This window comes from Austrofundulus limnaeus, unplaced genomic scaffold, assembly GCF_001266775.1.
Source record: "Austrofundulus limnaeus strain Quisiro unplaced genomic scaffold, Austrofundulus_limnaeus-1.0 Scaffold175, whole genome shotgun sequence".
Lineage (NCBI taxonomy): Eukaryota > Metazoa > Chordata > Actinopteri > Cyprinodontiformes > Rivulidae > Austrofundulus > Austrofundulus limnaeus.
The window spans coordinates 1,073,956-1,083,441 of record NW_013952577.1 but is presented as its reverse complement, the minus strand read 5'-3'; the positions used below and the strand labels follow the sequence as shown (position 1 = coordinate 1,083,441).

The 9,486-nt window shown below is 37.8% G+C and overlaps 1 pseudogene; it reads right to left on the bottom strand.

Annotated features, from left to right (window-relative positions):
- Window positions 1-1,268, bottom strand: part of LOC106524059 (DEP domain-containing mTOR-interacting protein-like) — a 3,274-nt pseudogene extending 2,006 nt beyond the window's left edge.
- Window positions 1,269-9,486: the final 8,218 nt, after the last annotated feature.

Sequence of the window (9,486 nt, the reverse complement as noted above, 5' to 3'; positions counted from 1 at the left end):
ATATATATTATTGTCAATATTTATTGTATTCTAATTAGGGATGCACAGATATGAAATTTTAGCCGATATCGATAATCGATATAATCATTGCTGTTATGGCCGATAACCGATATTTACCGATATTACACAATCACACAAATTATACTATACATACACATTATTTTAAATTATATGTTTACACACAAACACACTTGGGTCTTTTCTTGATACCATAAATAAACAATCAGACCTCTGACATGGCTCTACTTCAGTTATTCCTGGCTATGCAGCATCACTAACACTATCATGATCAAACAGATGCTGCCCAACCAACCACCTACCAAAACAGAAACACAAAGCTAAAAAGTGGGGAATCAATATCGGATGTTAATATCGGCCCAGTTTTACATATGGGACCGATACGATATTCTAAAAAATGACCAATATCGTCCAATACCAATATTAATGCCGATATATCCTTAATCCTAATTCATCCTTGAAAGCTGGGGGTATATTTTATAGTAGTTCAGTCAGACAAGCAGATGTGATAATCCACAAACATTTATGTCAGTGTGTCTTTGAAAATACCACCACTGTTTTCTTTTTCCTCCACAAATACTGTTGGAAATTTGTTGGAGATGTAAACATGGTCTAGTTCCAACATATTCTCAATTAGCAAAAAMCTAAAACAATGATCACATGGTTGAAATCTTTTGCAAATTATCACACTTTCTTATAAAWAAAGGCAGCTTTTGTTTCAAACAAGTCTAGCTGAAGCAACAGAATTCTTACTTTTCATACAGCAGTTGTCCTGTCATGAGGATCTTCACCTCTGTGTTGAAGGGAAACGTCCCGTCATCCTTACCAAAACGATACAGCAGTTTGGCATTCTTGAATTCAGGACTCGTGTCACAGGCTTTAAGAAAAGGCAGTATAGATGGTTAAAGACACTGTAAGACCTTATTCACACCTGTTATGGAAATATTCAGCTCAGCTGCTGATTCTGTCTTCTCACCGTGGTGGACAATGTCATGGTCCATGAGGCGCTGCATGAGACACAGCTGTAGCCCGCTCAGAAGCCTCCTTGTGGCTCACGAGCTCCTGGGCCACAAAGCAGTTCGGATACTTTCGCAGGTAATACCGCCGGTCCTTTATCAGTTTCCCATCATGAGGTCTCAACCTTAAAGTCAAGTCAGCCTCTTTGTTTTACGCTTCATGTCAGTCTTAACCTCACTCACACATCTCCTCTTACCTGAGTTGCTCTCTGGCAATCGTAACTTCAGTTTCATGTTGCCTAGCCACGACTTTTCTCCWAATGCTACTTGTTCTCTCCATGTTTGTTATCCCTGAACTAAAGAATAAATGAAGCTTACMTTTTATTATGCACTTTTGTGTTTACAAAATAGCCACAGAAACACAGTAATGATGGATGGATGTTGTGAATACAAAAAAAAAGACACAGACCTGGAGATTGCCAGTTAAAATCATGCAAATATGTTAAATTCATAAACAGACTCTTGTGTTTATTATTTAGTTTGTTTTTTATGTATTTTATTTGAGAATTAAAAAATAAATCACAACACAGTGTGGTGTTTGATTATATGCAGCTCAATAATTGGCTGTTTTGATGRCATTAATGTATTCTGATACCAGGTTTGGATTGTTTGTTCATTTAGTGTAAAATGTTACTCACTGTAAAATCTGCTACATGTTGTGCAACATAAGGCAGTGTTTGGGTTGTTTTCAGTTCCAGTAGTATTTACCAGAAGCCATGCTGGTAGTTATCGTCCCATTAGCACCAGAGGAGTTTAAACTAACCACAATTTGAAGGTCGTTGCACAAATGTCTGGCAACAGAAAACCTGAAAAACATGCCGATGGCAGTTTTTATTTTTGTGTAAAGTGAGCATTGAAATACAAAACGTATCATGTGATGTGTTTCCTGGAAGATGAAAGTGTTTGAGGCCCTCTCCTGGGCTGATGCTCAGAGGGAGTTCTTTTTGGGCTGTTGGTAAATACTGCTGCCCAGGCAGACTTTAATGCCAACTWTAATCATTTATAAAAGTTTCATATTTTACTGCACAACTTCACAGGGTGAACTAATTAGTGAAGTGTTACATCCATGTGTGCAGTTTTTTTTAAGTTGATGAGCCACATGATGAAGATCTGGGGACCGAGTTGTGAAAGCTCTGCTATCAGATGAGGTCAGGCAGGAATCTCTGTGCACTTTGATGTCCAGGAAAACAGGGAGTGTGGTGAAGAGGTGGAGAGAGTCCAGACAGGATGAAGTTGACGGAGAAAAGTCTCAGAGGTGATTTGTGACAAAAGTGTGGCAGCAAAGGTCAAAGGAAATGGTTACAAGAGAGCACTGAAACCAACTACGTATGTTGTATTGTTTGGTTTGGAGGTGGGCGTTGACAAGACAGGAGACAACAGGAAGTGTCAGAACTGAAGATGTTGAAGTGACAAGGATGGATAAGTTAGAGAGGCCAGACTGAGATGGTTTGGACATGCCCAGAGGAGAGACAGTGGGTATATCGGTAGAAGCATGTTAGTACGGAAGAAATGGTAAATGGACTGAACTTAAACAGCGCTTTTCAAGTCCCTCCAGACCCTAAAGCGCTTTATACTAACAGAYATTCACCCATTYACTCTCACATTCACAAAATGATGATGGCAAACTACACTGTAGCCACAGCTGCCCTGGGGCRCACTGACAGAGGTGGGGCTGCCATACACCGGCGCCACCGGACCCGGAAGAGCATTGCATTCACCAAATAAAAAACAAAATTTGACTCCTGATCTCATAATTACGAGATCAAGATCTCATAATTATGACATATTATTTCATAATTATGAGAAAAGATCTCCTAATTACAAGAACTTATTTCGATAAGATGTCATAATTATGAGATCCTGATCTCCTGTGAATTTTGAGCAGGTAACGGTCCTGGACGTGTATGTGTGTAATGCCGAACATACGAGTGCCCAGAACAAGCTAATGTTAATTCAGCAGAGTAAAGTTGTGACCCGCAGGGTTATAACAGGAGGAAGTGTGTGCTCTTTGTGTACGAACAGTACAAACAGATCAAAGAGTAAATAATGTACACAATCTCCTGATCTGTTGGTTCTTGAAATATGCATTCAGAGTTATTCTGAGCGGCTACCACATCAAACGTAAGTTTATATCTGCAAATGTGACCAAGTTGCCTGTTGTAAATAGCTTTTTTAACATCTTYAGAAAAAGATTACGTTCGACAGGACTGATGAGCTWAWGGCTAGTCCAAATGCAGCTAAACTAAAGTGGATTGTTGCCATTAAACAACTCCAGTCTCCAAACCTTAATTGTGATTCATTTGAACAAAATTTCATAGACCTTTCTGTCATTGCCAGAGTTGCATTGTGGAGTTACTTATACTTGAATTGTGTTCAAGTACAAATTTTGACAGCAGCAGCCTGCTGTAGCACATCATGTAAAGTTTGTGGCAGGAATGTCATAATATTTCTACAAGCATGTAATGGGAAAATGAGGCTGTTATGAATGCTCTGACCTTTTTTAATGAGCAAATGAAGTTTTTTCGAAGTGGACCCACTTCCAAAGCAGAGTTTACCTTTTTAAAACAACTCTAATCTTTTTATAAATCTCAGGGAGTGCGGTAAAGAGAGGTGAAAATGTCTGTGTACATGAGTTTATAGCTATTCATTTGAACAAGATGTCATAGACCTTTCTGTTGTCAGTTTTGTTATTTACATTGAATATTTGGGTGCATCAACTTGGCCACTAACAAATTAGATGCTGTAGAATTGCTCAAGTATTTCCTTTCCTCTAACCTTCCTTTCCACATCCAATAAAGAGGCATCTTATACTAGCAGACAAAAGACAATATAAATAAATACAAACATCGTGGTTCATCCATTTACTTTGTAAATCTTTAGACTTCAATCAGTTTTAGATTATATTTTCTGTTTTCTTGCAGAAATATTCTGATATTCCTTCTGGATGTGGCCCAGGCTGCACAGGATGTGACATCACAAACTACTTCCCCTGCTGTTTGTGCTTGCAAATGGTCATGAGTGTAATTCAATGAAAATAACTGTAATGCAAAACTGCCGATTATGTCCAAAGTTTATAAAATAGTTTTCAGACATTCATACAGTTTTGGAGATTGAAGCTGTTTTAAGATAATAACAATCCACTTAGTTCTTTGCTGCGTTCAGGCTAGCTGTTAGCTCATCAGTCCYGCCAAGAATAATCTTTTTCTTCAATGTGAAGCTGTTCAGAGAGCCATCTACAGCAGATATTTAATTAATTAATTTGTTTATTTAATCAGGAGAGTACACATTAATGAACAATCTTATACTTCTGTATAGACTGTAAATGAGCCAGATTATATCATAGTTGCTAATGCATCTGTAGACCTGAGGCAGGAAGAAAATAAAACAACACAAGGTGTTCAGGAAAAAACARCACATGATCACAATACTGTATGTTTTTTAACTGATTGATACTTTGTTAATTTCATTAAMAAACAAAACCATAAACAACAATTTCAAGCAAAACACACACATGTTCGGACAAATGGCATTACAATAATAAAATTAGGTAAGATGTTAATTGTTCATCGCTTTTCCACAGWAACCCACTTCACAATGGCCTAAATACCCTTTAAATGTTGACATCTAGATAATGCACAAACATAATGATAGTGTGTTTAAATGTAATTTGCGTCAGATTTGCACTGAGGCTGTTATTACCCCGTCATTAGGTCATAGGGTGACTCTGGTCTGCTGGCATAAATCCTGGTATGTGGCCCTGAGAGCTCTTTGCTCAGTCACACTGTCTTCTCTTTTCCTCTTTTCCCAGAAAATACGACTGACTGAAACAATGCTTGGCCATTCTCATACACTGATTTCTATTGGTTTTGGCTGGAGGTAGTTTTTTAGTGTTGTCAGTGAAGCTTTACACGTGAGATTATGTGCTTACTGAGGGGTCACCTCAGGGCAGACTGTTTAACCTTTATGTGTGGGCACCCAGATGTATCTCTTTTCCCCTCATGATCTACAGGAGCTTGTTTTTTTATAGTCAAATGCATAAAACGATGACTTTTTCATCAGCTGATTGTATTTATTGTCAATCCAAAAGCCTGTGGAAATATATATAGTATGGTTCATGCGGAAGAGACACAATAAGCAACAAATGCAGTATTAGATCTTATTTTCTCTATATCTAAGTGGTAAATTTGCAAGACCTTCTTTGTAACAACAATCATTGGGCAGCACAACGGCTCATTGGTTAGCACTGATGCCTCACAGCAGTAAAGTCCTGGGTTCAATCCCCAGTTTGGACCAGGGTTCTGTGCAGTTTACATGTTTTTCTCGTGCTTGCATGGATTTTCTCTTGGTACACCAGTTTCCTCCCACAGACAAAAGCATAAATGTTAGGCTGCCTTCAGGCCTCCCTTGCAAAAGAGATCTGTGATCTCAATGGTATTTGCCTGGTTAAATAAAAGATAATAAATGGCTCTGCTATGCTTTTAGTACATTCCCAGAAGTTTTTTTTTCTGCTATTTCCCATGTCCCCAAGGTGCTGACCTGTGCCCTCACCATGGCCTGTACATCAGCAGCACAAGTACTACTACAACCATTACATGTCACGGTCATACTACCACCACACTTTACCCAGGACCCTCAGTCACCTCCACAGGACCCTCAGTCACCTCCACAGGACCCTCAGTCACCTCCACTGTGATGATAAACCACAACAACTTTGCTATGGAAGTCTTATGCATGATCAGGAATCTGGAATTTTCCTTTAATATGATCGTTGGGGATTTTAATGTTTATGTTTGTTGTCTCAAGAAGCCTTTGGCTTGGGAGTTTTAAATTTTATTCAGTCTTTTAATTTTGTGAAGTGTGTTATGGGTCCTACTCATCAACAGTGTCAAACACTTGATTTAGTTCTGTCATATTGATTATCTGTTTTTAATCTAGAAATTGGAGATGCTGTTTTTTTTCAGAACATAAACCCTTTTTATTTGACACCTTTCTTAGGCCAAGTGCAATTGGAAAAATGAAAAACTACAGTTTTTTTATTGCATTGAAAATGTGTTGCGAACTTTATCAAACTACTGTTAAAATCAGAGAAAAACAAATATTTCTCTCAAATCATTGCCACAAACTTCTGTACACCATTGATTTTATTTTAAATGTGCCTCGGTCTGCCAACTCTGAGGCTTCTGTGGATATTTGTAACGATGTTTTTCATTATTTTGTTGATAAGGTCGAGGCGATCAGGTCATCTATTCCTGACTTGACATTTGACCAATCTGTCACTGTTTCCTGCTCAGCTGTCTTGATCAGTTTGAGCCTATTTCACTTCCCTTTTTTGAGAATGTTGGTCATGTGAAGCCCACATGCTCACCTGTTGGCCCTATCCCTGCATCATTTAAAAACATTGAACCCTCTATTGGACCCTCTGTTCTTGCTATTGCAAATAGTATAACTACTAGTGCTGTTCCTGATGTTTTAAAACATGCTGTAGTAAATCTAATAATGAAAAAAACTGGACTTGACCCTTTAGTTTGATCAAAATTTCAGACCAATCTCCAAACTCCCCTTTGTTTCTATCTTAGAGAAAATAGTTTTTATTCAACTAAATAAATTTTAAAAAATGAGAACGGTGTCTGAAATCTTCCAGTCTGGTTTTAAACATTTACACAGCACCGAAACGGCTTTAGCGAGGGTTTTTAATGACACCTTTTTAGCAAAGGACTCTGGTCAGTTTGTGGTTCTTGTGCTGCTGGATCGTACCACAGGTTTTGATACTGATGATCACAGTAACCTTTTATCAYGGTTAGAACACTGTGTAGGGATTACAGGAGCAGAGTGGTTCCGCTCTTACTTGAGTGACAAACGCTTTGTGTAAATGTTGGAAATTTTTTTCCACTTCAGCATCTCTTACATGTGGAGTCCCGCAGGGTTCGATTCTGGGACCACTTTTATTTTCATTATACCTGCTTCCACTGGAGCCTGTAAGGAAGTGTGGTCTTTCCTTTCATTGTTACGATGACGACTGTCAGATTTATATGCTCCTGAAACATACAAATAGTTCTATAAATCCTCTGTTGAAATACCTGGATGACATTAATTTTTAGAAGTTTTAATGATGATAAAATGGAAATGATTTTGTTCAGCCMTAGTTCTGCCAGGATCTCTCCCTGTAAATCTAGGCTCTTTTGAGCCGTATCTAAAACAATCTGTTTCTAACCTGGGGATGATTTTGGCCTCTGATTTTAAGTTTGATAAGCAGATCAACTCTGTCGTAAAGAAGAGTTTTTTCCTGCTGAGGCAGAAAGCTAAGCTTGAGCCTGTTTTAACCAGACCTGCAATGAGTTCATGCCTTCCTTCCAACCAGACTGGATTATTGTTTTGCACTTTAGGTTGGGTTTAGTCAGGCCTCCCTTTCATGTTTAACAGGAACCAGTAGGTTTGAACACATTTCACCAGTTTTGTCCTCCCTTCACTGGCTCCCTGTGTGTTTATAGAATAAAGTTTAATATTATTTTGATCACTTATAAATGCTTGCAATATCTCTTGGACCTATACTTCAACTTTATGTTCCTTCCCGGGCACTGAGATCATCTGATCAGCTGCTTCTRGTTGCACCAAAAGGAGACGGGGCTTTTTCAGCTGTGGCACCTAAACTTTGGAACGACCTACTCTGACATTAGACAAGCATCTTCCACTTTTTAAATCTCTTTTATAAACACGTCTGTTTTCTTAATACAGCTTGAGTTCTTATTTCTCTGATGCTTTACTCAACTTGTTTTCTGTTTGCTGTGAATGTCTCTGCATTTTTTTTTGTATTTGCTTCATTTTAAGTGATGGTGTAAAGTGTGAAGTGCTTTGGTCAACTTTAAATGTGTTATACAAATAAAATTGACACTGACATCAGAGGCATCACTGCCCAACCACACTCCATCATGTTAACAAGGACCCACTGAAGACCTCGCCAAGCCAAAGACCTTCCACATTCTGGCAGGTTTTAGAAGTGGGGTCATCATCCAGTGTGAAGGGGTGTTAGGTAAAACAGAAATACGTGGAAATAAAAACTTGCGCCGTAGGAAATATTGTTGGTATTTCCTTTTCGCTCTGTGTATTACGTCCTACTGGTCTTCCAGCACTCTGTGCTTTTCATGCCAGAGTTTTAAACTAAAATCTTTACAAGAAAGGACGGAGTTGTAGCTGCTTTGGTCAAACCTAACTTAATGCAGTGTTGAGTAGGGGTGCACCGATAACAGTTTTCTGGCTGATCACTGATCTTTAAAATGTCTGACCTGCCGATTCAGATTTTTTAAATAGCTGACACTGTCAGGTGTTATAAGGTCATAATATACCTTCAATGTACCAATCTTATTTTATTGAAAAACCATTGAACAATATGCTTAAAACAATACAAACTTGTTTTAACAGGACATTAGGTAGTGCTCACAGCAGAGCTAAAGGGGACAGTGGCTGATTTTCAGACCTTTGTGGAGGTAGATGAGAAGCTGAGCTTGTCAATTAAACGTATCTAAGTATCGGCCGATCTCTCATCTTCCAAAATTAAGGAAATCGGTGCCAATAAATAGGTTGGCCGGTTTATTGATGCACTAGTATTGTGAGTTTCTGCAATATCTGTTAGTGCTCAGAATATGTGTTGTGAAGGACCGTCAGTGATAACAACATGACTGAGTTATAACCATTCTTGTGTTGTCTGATGGTTATTAGTAGTAACGGCAATCTCAATTTGGGGTGCAACATACGTTCTTTATTTAATTTAATTTAATTTAATTTTAGAACAGGTTTAAACGGCCTTATAGCAAAGAGCAAGAAATAATACTCATTCAAATAAAAAAAAGTACACACAAAAGTAGAAACTAAAGATGATAATAATATAACATTAGGTGATTACATAAATTTGTTCAGTTCATTAGATATTTTGCTAACAGACAGGGCTGATGCCAATAATGTGCAGCACTCACAGTTTGGGTTGTGAATTAGTCTCAGCTACTACAACACCAAAGTGTAACTCAGTATCTTTAAAATGGACTGAGTTGTAGCCATTTTTGTGTTTTCAGAGGTCACTGAGTTGCTGCTGCCATCTTGAGTTGGATTGACTTCAAAAATGAAATAATTGTAGATAAATGTCCAATTATTACTTCCTGCAAGTTTCATTAAACTTCACCCAGTAGTTCATGAGATATTTTACCAACAGATAGACAAATTAACCGATATAAATATTATGGGCAAAAACATTACCACATTTTCACCTATGTTGGAAGGTAATAGAGATGTCAAAAGTATTCACATTCATTACTTAAGTAGAAGTATAGATACTAGGGTTTAAAAATACTTTTTTGGAAGTAGAAGTATCAACTCGAGCTTTTTACTCAAGTAAAAGTATAAAAGTATTGGTTTTAAAAATACTTAAAGTATAAAAATAAAAGTAATGAACACTATAAAAAAG